We start from the raw sequence: 16,226 nt of genomic DNA on the forward strand, positions 1-16,226 counted from the left end.
CACGCCCCTGGCTGGCCCCGCCCACGGAGCATGGGCACCACCTCCCGCGCGCGCAGCCCTCTGGGTAGAAAAGGAGAGGGGAATTTCCCAGAGGCCTCGGCATGGCAGGGTCGTGTGGCTTTCCGGAGCTAACCACGCACGTCGTGGCGGGTTGAGATGTGCTTCATGAAGAGGGGGATGGCTTTGGGGGTCGCTCTTGCCGACAGCTCAGAGAAATCGATTTCTAACCCCATCCCCATAATCTGTGCCTGCAATCCGCATTTTAACGGAGTCACGGGAAGCGAACTTGGTTTTCGCTTATGCCCCTCCCCTCCTTCAGTAATGAACCCTCTGCCTGTAGGAAAAGCATTCAGTGTGGCTCAAGGGGGCTGGTGCCAGCCACGGGACAAGGCCCGTGACCTAGCCCAGCCTTTCAAAATTGCTGGGGAGTTGCTCTATGGACCCTTCGGAGATCTGTCAGTTTTAGCTGTGATCATAAACTGGGACAAAAATACAGTCGGAAGGCCTTTTTGACACCTCTGTGCAAAAAGCCAAGAGAGAGGGAAGCAGGAAAACGGAAGACAGAGAAACTTAAGTCCCAATGACAGTGGTTAAGCTCCTGGATTCAGCTGTTCCTGAAGCCAGGACTGCACAACAAATATCAGCTTCCCATTTTAGGAAGTTTTAGGGGTTTTTGTTTTTGTTTTTGTTTTCCTTAAACTAGTCTGAGTTGTGTTTCTGTTGTTTGCAATAGAGCATCTTGATACATTAAGACTACGCGTATCCAGTCACTGGACATTTATTGACTGCTTGTTGTATGCCAAGGCCTGTGCTGGGCGCTAAGACCATAAATAGACCCACTTTGCCCCATGCAAACAATTATAGCCTTTTCCTCCCTCAAGGGGGCAGCTAAGTGCTCTGGCACCCACTCCGTACCGTTACTCCTGACACTTTTCATACATTTTTTCTCTTACTTGTTATAGCACCATGGCTGGACAGCCCCTAGCCCCATGAGCTTACTGTCCGGGCATGTAGACCAGCATCAGGACAGGCTCACTCGTGGTAAGTAAAAACCACAATGTCTCTGCAGGGCCAGCCAGTGGGGAAGGTCTCAGATAGGATACCTGGATGGCCAAGAGGTGCCCAGGACATCAAAGAACTGAGCACTGATGGCAAAGAGAAAGCAGAACCAGAAATGGAAATTAATAGTGAAGGAAAAATAAAGTTGCATAAAATCCGTGATCCAGGGGCACCTGGGTGGCTCAGCTGGTTGAGTGTCAGACTTCGGCCCAGGTCATTATCTCACCGAGTGAGAGTTTGAGCCCCGCAGTGGGCTCACTGGTGTCAGCACAGAGCCTGCTTCGGCTCCTCTGTCCCCCTCTCTCTCTTCTCTCAGTAATAAATAAGACATTAAAAAAAAATCCGTGATCCAGCTCCATATATATATATATATATATATATATATATATATATACACACACACACATATATGTTTATATGCGTACGTGTGGAACGTGCAGATTCAGAGAAAAAGATTGAAAGGAAACACAAGCATTAACTGTGGTTCTCTCTGGTGAGAGGAACTGGCAGATAATCCTTATTTCCTTATTTGTACTGTCCGTATTTTCCAAATTTTCTACTATGGAGCAAGTTGGTTTTTGTTTTTTGAGTGTTTTTTATTTTAAGTTTATTTATTTATTTTGATAGAGGGGGAGAGAGCGTGCGCATGAGCAGGGGAAGGGCAGAGAGAGTGAGAGAGAGAGAATTCCAAGCAGGTTCCGCGCTGTCAGCACACAGTCCAGCTCAGGGCTCGATCTCACGAACCGTGACATCATGATGTGAGCTGAAACCGAGAGTCAGACCCTTAACGAGCTGAGCCACCCAGATGCCCGTTTCTTGTTTCTTAGTAAATAAAGCAGCACAGGGCCCCAGTATGGGACACATCTTGTGCAACATCTGAGAGCCTCTTAGGTCACCTCTTATTCCAGCCACAGCTGTGGTCACCAGCCCCACGCAGCCTTGGTTCACCTGCACTGGGGCTGCCTGACCGTGCCTCATTCCTGGAGCACCCCCCACCGCCCAGTCTCTCTTCCTCCTCCCACCCTGGGCTTTCTCCTGGGAAACCCATTCTACATCACATGTGTCAACCCAAAGTGTCACCCTGTGGGTCACCTCTGGACTGCAGCACAGAGCCAAGAACTTGCTCCCCCTTGTTTGGGGGCACATGATCCTAAGATATCATCACTGCTTCCTGGAGCACCTCGTGGGCCTGGGCAGCCGGCACCTAAGGTGGGGACTCCCTGCCCTCCTGTATCACCCTCAGCCCCACTCCCACCCCTAGGCCACTTCCCAAATAAAGCCCTGCACCCAAGCTCTGTCTCAGGCTCTGCCTTGGACAGGGCAGGCTCTGCTCAAGGCACAGATTCCCCACCCCACCCTATGCGGGTGTCACCAAAGCTTCTCTGCCCTCTGTGTCTAGGCCATCCCTGGCCCTGAAGGGACCCACGTGGACTCCTCCTCTTCAGCTGCAGGCGTCCCTGGAACAAGTTTAGAAGGGAAAGGTTTCCCCATCCTCCGGGAAGTCATCTTGCATCCAGATGGTGATGGGTCTGCACCGGCCCACGCCAAGCTGGGGGGGGACAGGTGAATGCGGCCCCTGACCGCACCGGCCAGTTCCACCCAAGGGGAAGTGTCTGAGTGGATGCAGAAGGCAACCCGGAACATCCAGAGCAAAGACCCGAGGGCAGAGGACGGCTGGGAGGGCCTGCCTGAGCCCCACTGTAGGAAACCACGGCCTTGGGACCTATGGGGGGGTGGGGGGGAGGGAGGCGGGAGACATAAGGTGATGGCCTGGAGACCTGAGCCAGTGCAGGGACCTCAGCATCCTGATGATGCCCTTGGGCACTTTTCTTGCAGGCCGCAGGAGCTCAGAAACAGGCCTGGAGGAGTTGGAGGCAGGAGGCAGCCGTCAGTGGAGTTCCAAAGAATCCTTGGGATTTTCCAGACGGAGGGGGGCGGGTGCTGGGCTCAGTAACGTGGCTGCTTAGGTAATGGGGATTTGCTGTTTTCCAAGCACGCTAACACGATAAATGTCTCGCTGCTGAAAGGGTTCTCCACGCCGCCGACTTGCCCTTAGCAGGGGCCAAAGGCCTCGGAGGCTCGCGCAGCCTTTTCGGGGCTGCTGTAAATACCCATTGTCCCCGTACAGTGAGCTGTGGAGAAAAACATGCGTGTGCTGTCGGGGCTTTGTTGGGTGTGCTGGTTGCTTAGATTCAGATGAATGCTCCCAGCTCCGAGGGGGCGCGGACAGGATCTGGAGGCAGTGGAGCTGGCCGGGGCTCGCTCCAGCCTTGCCAGCTCTGCGGCCGGGGGCAAGCCACGTCATTGGTGAGTCAGCCCGGGTTACAGCGCCTTCGCCCTCCCGCCCCTACTGCCTTGTAACCTTGGGTCACCCCACCCACCCAGGCCTCAGCTTCCTCTTCTGTAAAATGGGGGCAGCCATCCCAAGAAAAGTCCCTGTCCCTAGGGATGGGGACATGGAGGGACATCGCTGTTGTAGAAAGCCAGGTTGAAGGCTTCTCCCAGCCGTGTTGTCGGCAGGACACCCCCAGGGCTCTCTGGGCGCTTGGGCCAAAATCCCTTCCCAGGCCTAACACCGCATGGAGGACCAGACATTCGTCTTCCCTCCCTCCCTCCCTCCTTCCTTCCTTCCTTCCTTCCTTCCTTCCTTCCTTCCTTCCTTCCTTCTTCCTTCCTTCCTTCCTCTCCTTTCTTCCTTCTCTCTCTCCCCCGCTTTCATTTTTCTTTCACACTCAGCTGGAGAAGGTTGAGTTCATCAGTGGGCCCAGTTCACAGCACATGGTACTCACTGGTCCGTGCACAGCCCCCGGCCGATTTCACGGGCCTCTCTCCCCGCCGCGCAGAGGGCGGCCCTGCCCGTGTGCTTCGTGAGCCCCGCTGTGATTGCCTGCGCTCGTGCAGACTGGTTCTCTCTCTGTTTTGTCTGCATGTCATTTCAATTTACATAAACAGCTCTCTGTAGTACTCACATGCTTCCCTTACTTTTTCCATCCGGCTCGGTGTTTGCAACATCCATCTGTGTTGCTGTGTCTGTTTGGTTCCAGGCTCGGTCTCCATGGGGCGCATCCCCACCTCTTACGCACCCGCTCTTGCCCCCGCCGACGCCTCTGAGGTGGACGTCGGGTACGTGCCCCGCACAGGCTGGCTCAGAGCGCCACCGGGATGTTTCCAGGAGCGGATCACCGCACGCAACGGGGGCACGGGTCACGCAGCAGGCCTCTCCGGCGGAGGGGCCGCACCAGTCTGCTTGCCCCGAGGAGGCCGGGACAGTCGCGCGTCGCACGTCCCCGCCGATGCCGGCCTAACTTTGGCAAAAGTGACACGTGCAATTATAACAAAAGTCATGATTATACGAGCCAACATTTCCGGAGACCTTCCTGCGTGCCGGGCAGGTGCACCGTCTCATCTAATTGGCACCAACAGCCTAGAAGACAGGTAGTTTCATATCCCCATTTTCCAGCCAAGGAAATCAAAGTTTGGAAAGGTTAAGGGCCTAGTCCACGGCTTCCAAACCTCTCTCCTGTGCCCCCAGGATCCCAAGTCAGAGAAAATGAGGAAGTGAGGTCCTGGATAAGAAGGAACTTGCCTGTGGCCGCTGGGTGAGCCAGTCCCCAAGCTAGGACCGCATCCACTGGCTGCCTGCCTGCCCCGGGGCCGTTCGCTGCTTCTCTGAGTATGTCACCCAGGCCCGATGAGGGTGGAGGGTCCATTTTAAAGCCTTAGAGAGGGCAGTGCTTAACCCAGAGCAGTGAGGCCCTGTAATGGGGCTTCAGTTGCATGGCTGGCTCCCATCTGCCCCTGTTCCCCGCAAAAGCAGGGGCCTTGCACTGTGCAGCCTCTTCGAGCCTCAGAGTAAAGTGAGAAGTCACCCACTTCCCATGCACACCGCTTTCCCACACAAAGAACTGCGTCCTTTTTCTCCTTCAAGGGGGAAGTTCGCAGCTCCGGCACCGACCGTGGGCTGGGAATTATGTTGACACTTTTCATGCATTTTCTTAGCAGGAGGGACATTATTAGCCCCGGTTTGCATTTGAGGCTGCAGAGATTCAGAGAAGGAGGGTCCTGGGCTTGCACAAGGTTGCACAGAAAAGGGGCTGGAACCTGGAGGGGTGGGTAGGGAGTGGATCAGAGAGACCCTGGAACCAAACCAGCTCGCCTCCCCTTCAGGACCCCAGCAGTAACTAGAGGCGGCACGGGGACTGGAGAGAAAGCACTTTGTGCCTGAGACCGCTCGGCTGTCGGCTATCGGGGCTCAGGTGAGAGGCAGTGACTGACCCTGGGAAGAAGATCGGCCCCAGATCGGCTCCATCAAGGGCCGCATCAGGGGACACAGAGGCCAGACCCACAAACAAGCTGCCAGGCCTCCTTGTCCTCCCCTAGCAGGAGCTAACAGCCAGACGCTCACAGGGCAGCTCAGGCCCCCCTCGGTATCTGCCCCACCCTCCCCCGTGGCCACCAGGGTTAGGGACGTGTTGGGCCTGAGAGGGAAGGGGAGGAACTGTACCCCAAAGGGGCTGTAGGATGCCGCCTGCACTTGCGGGTGGGGCCCGAGGGAGCACCCGTAGGACTCCTGTTTGATCTGAGACTGCAACGTGGGGCTGTCTGGGAGGAGTTTGGCCACTAGGCAGCCCCCTCTGGAGACACAGAATTTGCTCCAGCAGCAGCCCCGGGGATAGAGAGTGCAGACTCATTGCCCGGAGGCTTCTGGGAGCCGGAATCTGTGGTGGCCACTCCGATGGAAGCTGAGATGCCAGGGTGCCATGGCAGTGACAAAGGGACGCCAAGGCCTGGGGAAAGGGGCACCTGGAGTGGACACACTGTGTCGGGCCAGAGGACTGCCACGTGATCATGTTCCAGGGACAGGCCTGGAGGACATACCGTCTATGAGATCTGAGGGGCACTGGCATCACTGAACATGTGTGGGGGCCGTCCTGTGGCAGGAAGCCAGGGCTGATGGCAAGAATGGCTGTCACCGAATCTGGCCCACTGATAGCAGGGTGGGGGGGGGGGTATGACCCAAGCCATAAAGGCCTGTGGCAGTACTTACGCACCAGGAGCCATCACAATGGCGGGCCAAGTTGGAGAGCAGCCACAGAAGCTGGGCCCGAAGACAGTTATGACCCAGCGCCCAGAGCAGACAGGACGAGGACACTTCCCAGCTTGTGCCAACAGAAGAAATCAAGTACAGGTGGGCCACGGGCTGAGGGAGGTCCCGGCAAGACAAAGTCACCATCCCTTGCCCGATTTCCATTTCTGAGTCGATCTTTACACGCAGAATTCGTTGCCTGAAGAGGTGGCTGGGTCCCAAGGAAGGAGAACCCCACAACATAATAGTAAGTACGTCAGTAAGTAATCTTTCCCCCCGTTCTTCCACTGAAGGCACCTACAGCCACTTTCTCAGCTAACATTGCAGTGGGGGAAAGGGGACCCGACAGACATTTGGAGGACTCGTGCAGGACCCCCAAGTGAGTAGCCACCAGAGATATGAGGTGTCATCGTGGCGCCTATGACAGTGGGGGGCCTGTGGAGGCCAGGTGGCGATGGAGTCCTGTCCAAGGCCCAACTTACCGTGAAGACATGGAGTCCACAGACCCACCTACAGGTGATTTCTTTGATCCCCAAATGCATAGATGGAATTGGCATAGTTAGCAATGGACGCATTTCCCCCACTGGGTTCTTGGTGTGTGGGGTAAGAACCGTCAGACTGAGGCAGCTCAAAGAGAAGCCTTTGAAACAAACCCCTCCTTGGCCAACAAGATAAAGCAGAAACAATGTCACACCCCAGGAAAGGGGATGACAGAGATTAGTGCCACCTTTAAGGAGATAAAGAAGGCAGGTGCGGTCCACATCCCGTCTCGGGGTAATTCCCCAGTCTGGCCCATGCATGATCCTGAAGGCTCCCGGAAGGAAGAGCCCGATCACATGACTGTGCCCGCAGGTGCCTTTGCTAAAGCAAATTTACGTGGCCTCAAGGGCATGGTATACAGCCACTGATTGACAAGTGTGTTCTTTCCTACCCCCGGCAAAATGGGGGACCAAAAATAGGGCACGCCCACGTGGGATCAACAACAGCTAGGTCTCCAGTTTCTCCAGGGCTATGCTGACTCTCCTGCCCTCTGTCCTTCTATCACTGAAGAGTCTAGACTTCCTTGTCCCTTAAAAAAATCACAGTGATCACTTTCATCAATGGGATCTAAGCAAGAAGGATCAGACCACTAAAGGCCTTGGTACCCTACTACACTCCAGAAAACAGGAGGAAACGTGACGACTCGGGGGCTGCCGGACCCTTATCTTTTCAAGGGTGGAGCCGGCAGGGGCATTCCGGGCCATCCCTCCAAGCTGAAAGACAGACTGTTTCAATGCGCACCCCCTACTCTGAAGAAGGAAGCAGAGTGCCTAACGGGTTCTGGTTCTAGAGGCAGCGCACTCCGCACGGAGGGATACCGGTCCAGCCTGCAGCCTGCACTCAGCAAAAGCCTGCGTGTCCCGGCCGCGTGGCAAAGAGCCATGCACCTCAGCCCGTAGAATCCAGCGGATTCTCAGGGTGGAGATATGCATGGCGGGAAACACTGGCACTGGATTTTGTGGCAAGCAGCCCTGGGGCAGTCACGACACGGGCCCCTGGGCTCCTGGAGCAAGGCCATGGCTTCTACAAGAGAGAGTTACACTTTTGGAAAGAAAACAACTCCTGGAGTGCTATTTGGCCTAACAGACACTGGGTGCCTAAGCACAGGGTACCGCGCAGCCCGCCTCTCCAGCCCCCACCGTGAGTTCGAGCAGACGCACAAGTCATCAGATCAAACGGGCCAAGCGGCAATCCTGCGTCACGTGGAGGCGGTGCATCCGGGACCAAACCCCAGCAGGACCAGGGCGCACGCGCTGCCGGAGTAGGCACCCCTCCCCCTCCCCCTCCCCACCCCCACCCCCACCGCGCACCCACCCCTCCCTCTGCTCAGCCCGGCGCCCGCGTGGAGGGGGAAATGCCTGCATGCTGCTCACGGATGGGCCAGCTCCACTTGAGAACGCAAGCCGGAGACAGACGCCAGCCGCACTCCCCCTCCACTGAAGGTGGCCTTGAAATTAGCGGTGCTTCGGGTGTGGAAAGAGAAGCAGACAGAGGTTATATATGGACTCGTGAGTCGTGACAAGTGGCCTGGCCACTCCGTTACGATCTTGAGAGGAAAAAAAAAAAAAAAAAGCTCGGAGGCAAGGAACTCTAAGGCAGAGCCGAGACGCACATGCGGTATAGACGGGAAGGGTGGCACCAGGAAGCAGCCAGAGTAAGAGAGGCCCCGAGTGACCAAGCAGACAGAATAACCCAGCCTCAACGCCACGCAGCCTCTGCCACGGGCCACCCCAGTGCTGGCGAATGAAGTCTCCGCGGGGGCAGAAATGCAGGTACGCGCGGGTCGGGTAGCACGGACCCCCACTTATCGAACCTGATGGATCTACTGCCTCCACAGAACGGCCAGCATGGCAGCAGTGGAGACCGTGCCTGACCCCCGATATGGCACCATTCCGACAGGAAACCAGCCAGCCACCTCATGGCGCCTTGAGCACACTGGGCCAGCTCCATTCTGGCAGGGCCAGCCGGTGGTTCTTCTAAGAGTAGAGTAGACACCTATTCTGCATATGGGTTTGCCTTTCCTGCCCTCCAGGCATCAGTGAGCATCGCTGTCCAACAGGTTAGTGTTGGGAACATGGGATCGCACATGACATCGCATCAGCCCAGGGGAGCCACTGCATAGCCAAAGAGTTGTGGGAGGGAGGGGTAGTGCCTGGGTGGCTCAGTCAGTTAAGGGTCTGACTCTCGGTTTTGGATGAGGTCATGATTTCGTGGTTTGTGGGTTCAAACCTCACATCGGGCTCTGCACCGACAGTAGGGATCCTGCTTGAGATTCTGTCTCTCCTCTTTTAAATTTTTTTATGTTTATTTATTTTTGAGAGAGTGCAAGCAGGGGAGAGGCAGAGAGAGAGAAGGATACACAGATCCGAAACAGACCCCAGGCTCCGAGCTGTCAGCACAGAGCCCGACACGGGGCTCGAACCCACGAACCGTGAGATCATGACCGGAGCCGAAGTCGGACGCTTAACTGACTGAGCCACCCAGGCACCCCTTGTCTCACCCTCTCTTTCTGCCCCTCCCCAGCTCACACACTCTCTCTCTCTCAAAATAAATAAACATTTTTAAAAATTGGTTTAAAAGTTGTGGGAGGGAGCCCAGGACCAGGGACCCACTGGCCGTATCACACACACACCTCTCAGAAGCTGCTGGCCTGACAGCGTCCGATTGCCTACAAAAGGCGCCCTCACAGCCCCAGCTTGGGGGCAGGACTCTGTAGGGATGGGGGCAGGGGTCATCCTCCAGGACACGGCGTATGCACTGTATTCACCTCTTATGCGGCACTCTGTGCCCAACAGGTAGAGAAAACCCATGGGTCCAGCAGTCAACGGACAGAAGCGACGGCCCAATGACCCACTGGGGACGTTGCCCTTCCTGCGCCCACACCCCTGGGCTCCGCAAGGCTAAGGGGACACCCTTTCACCAGGGCACACAGAAACGGTCCCGCTAAATTACGGCGTGTGGCCGCTACCTGGGCAGTCGGGCATTTCAGGTCCCGTCCAGGCAGGATTCACTCCCATCCACAGGCAGAGGTCGGGCTGCTGGTTCGCCGCGGGGAGAGGAAAGAATGAATACTCATGGGACCAGGTGAAATATGGGGGCACCTCGTGGTGCTTCCTTGCCCACTTGTGACCCCAAATGAATAAACAGAACAACGCTGGCCCTCGGACGGCATGGTGACTCCAGGCCTCCGGGGAAGGAAGGTCTGAGTCACGCCTCCTGATAAGCCCTGAGGGGCACCACTGGCAGCAAGGTGGGTGGGAGGGGAGTCGGGGGACCTTGGCCTGAGACCCACTGTGGCATGAGGGGCTTTCATCTGCCCCGTGACTTTCCTCCTCGAGTCTCCCCTCTGGGAGAGCGGTCACCGGGGTGCTGTGGGAGCTGTTCCCTGGAGGGGTGTGGCGGAGCGGGGCTGTACCAAGCCGGGCGCTGCAGGAGGCACAGAGGCACCAGCCGGTGTCCCTTCCAGGAAGGATGGGGGCCCAGGGGTAGGAGTGTGGCCACCAGACGGCCTGCGGCAGGCGGCTCCTGCAGGAGTCATAGGGTACAAGTGGGCCACGTGATCAGGGGCCGTCTGGGCCCAGTCGGGGACCCTCCAGTGGGCAGTGGGCTGACGGAGGCCTCTCCCTCTGTGCCCAGTCCTGTTCCCGCCCTCCGCCTTTCGAAGCTTCCAGTGCCCCAGAAACACCGGGCACGCCAAGCCCTGTTCCGATATCAGCCTCCAGACAACCCGGCCAGAGACGCTGCCAGGGGACTGGGCTCTAATGATTCCCGGCAGGGGGACGGCGGAGGGTGGCGGGTGACATGGTCGGGTCCACCGCTCAGAACACTCACTCTGCTTCAGTGAGCGGGATGGACAAGAGGCAGCCAGAGGGGCCGCAGGGAAGCGGCAGGCCAGAAGCGGCGGTGCCTGGCCAGGGGGCGGACGGACGGAAGGAGAGCAGGCGGATCAGATCCGGGTCGAGGTGATGGACCGCACGTGGAGTGATGTTCTGTGACGTCAGCTTTGCAAGCGGGCTGCAGTCGTGCCGCCGAGGAGGCAACAAGAGGGCCGGGCAGGCTGGGACAGGCAACGTTTGAGGGGTTAGGGGGTCGTCCAGGTGGGGACGCCCGCGGGCAGCTGCACCTGCCAGCCCAGAGCTCAGTGCTTTGGCTGGTCGGCGGGGTCCCGAGCGGTGGGAGCGAGGGATACGACAGCCACGGTGTGGCAGGCTCTCCTGGGGACGCGTGTCCAGGGTGTGAGCCCCGAGGGGCTCCAGGATTTGTGGCCCGAGTCTGGGAAGGATTCCTCTTCCCACCAGGCCCTGACTGGGGGGCAGAAGTCATAGGCATCGCTCGTTGGACATACAGTTATAAAGTTCCTCCCGTGGGCCAGCACCCTCGGCCTCGACACGTTCGGGGGGAAGACCCTGGAGGAGTCGGAGCTAACACGTCATGGCTGTGACCTCTCTCCGAGGGGCCCTCGCTGGTCTCTGAGAGGAAGCAGCTAAGGCCCTGCTGCTGACCCTCTGCCGTGTTGGGACCCGAGAAAAACAAAATACTGGGAGCCAAGGAGGGAAGAAGCCGTGGAGGGAGCCCCCCCCCCAACCCCAAGATGCCTCTCACCCGGGGGACGTTCCCGATCCCCTTCCTGCGCCCAGGCCTCTGCCCAGCCTTCCTGCAGAGGCCTTGCTGTTTCACAGAAGGACTGAAGGCCGCTCACAGTGGCTCCACTTCCTCGAGTTTAAAGTCAGAGGCTAGAGCTCAGACACGCGGAGTCGCAGGTTCTCCTCCCTGAGCACATACCTTCAGGGTCTTCTGTGTCCGTGGACACCTGAGATCTTTCAGAAGCAGAAGAGGAAAGCGCTCACCTTGGCCCAACTCCGTAAAACGCGGCACCTGTGATGCGGAAATTTACAAATACCAAGCGTCACAGCCTTTCCAAAAAGTTGTGTTGTTCCCATATCCGGGGTTCCGAGGCCCAGGGGGTATGGGGAACCCCGCCCACCAGCTGGCACCCAGCCACAAGGAGAAGCCCAAGGGCATCTTCTGGGGGAGGCCTGGATGGGGGAGCCCGTCAGTCGACGCCCCTCAGCAACCCCCGTGCGAGGAGCGATCTGGGGTGTCAGGAGAAGAACTCTCTTCCCTGCTTCCCACTTCCGTGTGCTGGACCCAACCCAGCCCCCACTCGGCCCACTCTCGGAGCAGCAGAGAGAACCAAGGCTCCCATAGTGCCCAGGACCAGAAGCATTTCTGGGTCGAATCCGTGGTTCCGGCTACCGATACCCACAACGGAGGTGGGCGCACAGCCTGAGTCTGGCTTTACCAAATCTGCACTTGCTTCTGCCAACATCAGTGCAGCACCCACCCACTGGCCAGCCTCGTCTGCATGGGCCCCTCCTTTCCTCTAATCCCAGGAAGAACTCACGAAGGGGATGAAATTTTCCCCCATCTTATAGATGAGCAGGTGAGGCTCTCCTACTATGTTCCCAGTCCTGTACAAAGTCACAAATGGCAGAATAAGATGTAGATAAAGGGATGCAGGTAGCAAGTCCCTAAGAGTAGAATTCCAGTTTTGGTACCGAGCTCCCTAGCAGCCAAAGCAAAAAGAGACACAGAGTCTGTTTTGAGATTTACACTGCCCATGGAGTGGAGCCACGTCAGGGTCTCAGGAGAAGCCTGGGGCTATAACTTGCCCACAGCATCCCAGCCCAGGAGCATAAAGGGTGGGATGTAGATCCCAGTCTCAAGAGCCCAGGCACTTGCCCGCTGCATTCTCCTACAGGTCCCCGGACTACCATCCCATCACCTGAAAAACAGCTTCTCAGTTGTTGGCTGCAGACCAGGCGTGTGGCCATTTCCAGGTTGGGACAGAAAAAGGAAAAAGCTGTGCTCAAGATTCTGCTTCAAGACCCCTGGAGCTGATGATGAGGTGAGCAGAGGGCCCAGGGTTCCTTGGCAGCCACTGGACTCTGTGGGACAACTGGGGTACGAGGGTGGGGACGTTAGCTCAAGCTTGTCACTGCCCTGCTGTGGGGACTCTGACCCCAGAAATGTCCCCCTAAAAGGAGAAGAAAACCATTGGCCACAAAAGCGGACGGCAGCACAGCTCAGCACAGAGCAATAGGGGGGCAGGAGGGACATCAAGTGAGCCCTAGATTCCCACCTGGAGAGTGGCTCACGCAGCTTTGGGATGCAAGAGGCTGGACGTGCCGGAGGATCAAGGGAAAAGACCCACACAGGGGTAGGGGCACCACGGCACAGCCTCGGAGACCTTGGAAGTGAATCATCGCCTCCGCCCTCAGCACCACGATCTGCTGCTTGTCCCGTATTCCCTGCCTCTGGCAGGCAGAGGCTTCCAGTTCCCTTTTTTCCTAGAGAATAGAACCCCTGATTTTTGTGGGGCACGTGGCCACCCAAAATGAAGACTACATTTCCCAGCCTTCCTTGCAGCCAAGCGTGGCCACGTGACTAAGAGCCAGCCAACGGGATGTAAGCAGGAGTGCCCTCCGAGAGCCCCTTCTGGGTCATGCTCTTAAAGGGGCAGCGTGAGTCTGCTCCCTCTCTCTCCTGCCCTCATCCTGGGGAATGCACACCTGGCGGGAGCCATCCTGGGCCCAGCGGATGAGGGCAAGATCAGCCAGGGATGGCAGAGGCCGGGACAGCTTCACAGAGCACAGCCGGGCCCTCGGCCGGGGCTTCCAGGGGAGGGAAATAAATGCCTGCCTCGTTTAAGCCACTTATTCGGAGGCATCGCAAGCAGCCCAACCCACGTCCCAGCTGAGAGACCATGTCAACCGATGGTCACTCTGTCCCCGCATCTCCCAGGTCAGAAAGCTAGTTTAGCCCCACCCATTAAAAATAGCTACCGCTGGCTGTTTGATGCGCACAGAGGCCCTCACCTGTGTTTCTTCACGGACCTCTACGACAACCCAAGAAGAGAGCATTGTGACTCCAGATTTACAGCTGAAAAAGGCTGGGAGTCAGAGAGGTCAGGCAACTTGCCAAGGTCACACAGCTAACGACCGGCAGGGCCACTCTTCAGAGATCCTCAGGCTGGCAAATCCATTCTGCTAGTCTCCCCTTCCGCGTCTCCCTCGGCCACTCGCTCCTCTCCAGTCCCGCAGCTGCTGTCCTGGGCCTGGCCACCACTGTCCCCTCCCGCCTTGTGCCCTTCTCTCTGATGCCAGCAACACAGCCTCCACGCCTCAGGCAGAGTGACCTCTCAAAGACAACCTGAAGGCATCACTGCCCTGCTGGAGCCTGCCATGGCTCCCCATCGCCTCAGGGCCCTTGGTGGCCTGGTCCAGACACAGCCACCCCGGCCACCCTGACCACCCCACTCGCCCCGCCCCTTCCCACCGCTCCCCGCCACAGGCTTAGCTCTGCGATGGGCCCCACACCAGACACCGGGAGCCCAGTGAGGGAGGGGCCGCCATGCCCACTTTACAGGTGAAGACACTGAGGCTCGGGTGGTTGGGTGGCTCACCAGGGACCCACAGTCGTGGATCCCAACAGCTGGGACTCGAGCCCAGGCGGCCCATCTTGCGAGTCTACTCACTTTCCACCTCACCTGAGTCAGCAGTGGGTGAGGCCCTGGGCTAGCACTGGACTCCCACCCTCGGGGCTGGGGCTGCGGCTGCCCTGGGTGGTGGGCGGGGCAGGTGAGAGGCTCAGGGGGGTGAGGTGCCTTAGCCAGGGCGCACAGCAGGGAGCACCTAAGAGGGCTGAAGCCAGGAGCCTCGACACCCCTGCCTAAGCCCTGCCTGGCCCCACTTCCTTCGATTCACTCGACAGCGGTCTGGCCCCAGTGAATTATGGGTCTACACACGGAAAACCACACAAACCCTCCTCCTGCACAAAACCTGGGTAAGTCCCATTACCTCTCCGAGCCTCAGTCCCCTCCTGTCACAGGGAGGGCGGCCCTGCACACAGTCGCTTTGCAGGTCAGCCCGGATGGAAGGGACCTGGGCAGGTGCCAGCAGACGGCAGCCAGGGGGTCCAGTGTGCCCCTGGGCCTCCTGAAGGAGGAGGTGCCCCGGGCAAGACCTCATATGTGAAAAGGCTCTGCAGGGACAGCCCGGGAGGCTGGTGCGCAGGACAGCGGGCGTGACAGCCCCCCCCACCTCAGCATTAAGCTCTCCCCGTGGGGGCCTCTAACCCGAAAGCGCCCCGCTCACTGGGCTGTGGGCTCCTGCTCAAGCTTGCAGCCTGCCCCACGAGTCATGCCCAAACGACGCACGCCCTCTGTGCCTTCCTGGCCGGGTGCTCTGGGCACCCCCACCCCCATCTCAGAGCCCTGGGAGCGAGGGGTGGGCAGGAGGTGACAGGAAGGCCCAGAGACCGGAGGAGGGCCTCTGGGAGCCAGGCAGGCCGGGCACAGACCACCCCCCCCACCAGCTGCTCCCCACAGCTCAGAGGCCGGGGGAGCTCCTTGCCCCTCTGGGCCTCAGTTTCCCCAACGGTGACAGGAACAGTAGGCCCCTCCCTGCCCTGCCCAAGGATGGTTTGGAAGTGCCCCGTGGCCTAGGCAGGCCAGTACACAGCACCCACCTACCGAGAGAGGCCCCCACCGCTGCTGGCACCCCATCTCACCCCTCCCCCCACTCTCGCCCCTGCTGAGGATCTCAGAGGGAGGACTGAGCAGGAACGGGAGCATCCTGGCTCCCAGGCCCCGGGAGACGAAAGGGAGGAGGCTGGGGTGCAGGAGGGGCAGCAGGCAGCCTGGGAGAGCACAAGTAAGGGGGGCCTGTGGGGGGCCCTTAAAAGCCCTCCCTCAGTGCTGCTTCTTCGGTGGGAGGGGTCCCGGGATCACCATGGTGGTGGCCCGGTGACTCGCGACAGCACCAATGGAATCCTGGCTGTGCAGCTAACGCGCTCGACTGTCTCTGTACAGGGGCCGTTGCCCCCTGGCTCAAGTCAGGAACGGGGTACATGCTCTGCAGGCCTCGGTGGAAGGGGCCACTCCACACTTGGCCCTGAGCCGGGAGCCCAGAACCAGGGCCTGGGAGGGAGGCAGGAGGGGCAAGGAGGTGGGAGGGAGGGAGCAAGTGACTTCTGGGCCCATTTTCCAGATGGGGACACGTGGGCCCTGAGGAGCAGTGACCCAGCAGGGACGCCCCAGGACCAAGGTTACCAGCATCTTTAAGCACCGCACATCCACTTACTTGCAGCCTTCTTGCTAAACTGAGCCGACCGGAGCCCTGGAGGAGCAGAAGTCATCTGAAGACCAGGGCCTCTGAGGCCCACCGCACGCAGTCCTGCCTTATGTCCCGCCTTAGGGCTGATCCTGCTAACAGGGTGTTCCCCAGGCGGGGCCTGAACCCTGAGTGTCTGACCTCATGGCAGGGACCACCGGGCAGAGAGAAGAGGAGAAGGGCAGGAGGGGGAGGGAGGGGAAGGAGACAAGAGGGAGGAGAGGAAGAGAAAAGGGAGGGAGGAGAGAGGGAGGAGGAAGAGAAAGGAGAAGGAGGTAGATTACAGTCAGTGCTCTGCTCCCCCTAGGAGGGCCCCATCCCCAGGCTCTGAAGCTCTGAGATCTGAGTCCCTAGAGAAGCTACAAATC

The 16,226-nt window shown here is 58.7% G+C and overlaps 1 long non-coding RNA gene across 1 annotated transcript; it reads right to left on the reverse strand.

Annotated features, from left to right (window-relative positions):
- Window positions 1-1,751: 1,751 nt before the first annotated feature.
- LOC123386210 lies at window positions 1,752-7,946 on the reverse strand. The gene is made up of 3 exons (XR_006600004.1): window positions 6,111-7,946; window positions 4,029-5,160; window positions 1,752-3,191 (listed from the first exon to the last, which is right to left on the reverse strand). It is a non-coding gene; the product is annotated as an uncharacterized LOC123386210 (long non-coding RNA).
- Window positions 7,947-16,226: the final 8,280 nt, after the last annotated feature.

The sequence above is a fragment of the Felis catus genome, chromosome B3 (assembly GCF_018350175.1).
Source record: "Felis catus isolate Fca126 chromosome B3, F.catus_Fca126_mat1.0, whole genome shotgun sequence".
Taxonomy (NCBI): domain Eukaryota; kingdom Metazoa; phylum Chordata; class Mammalia; order Carnivora; family Felidae; genus Felis; species Felis catus.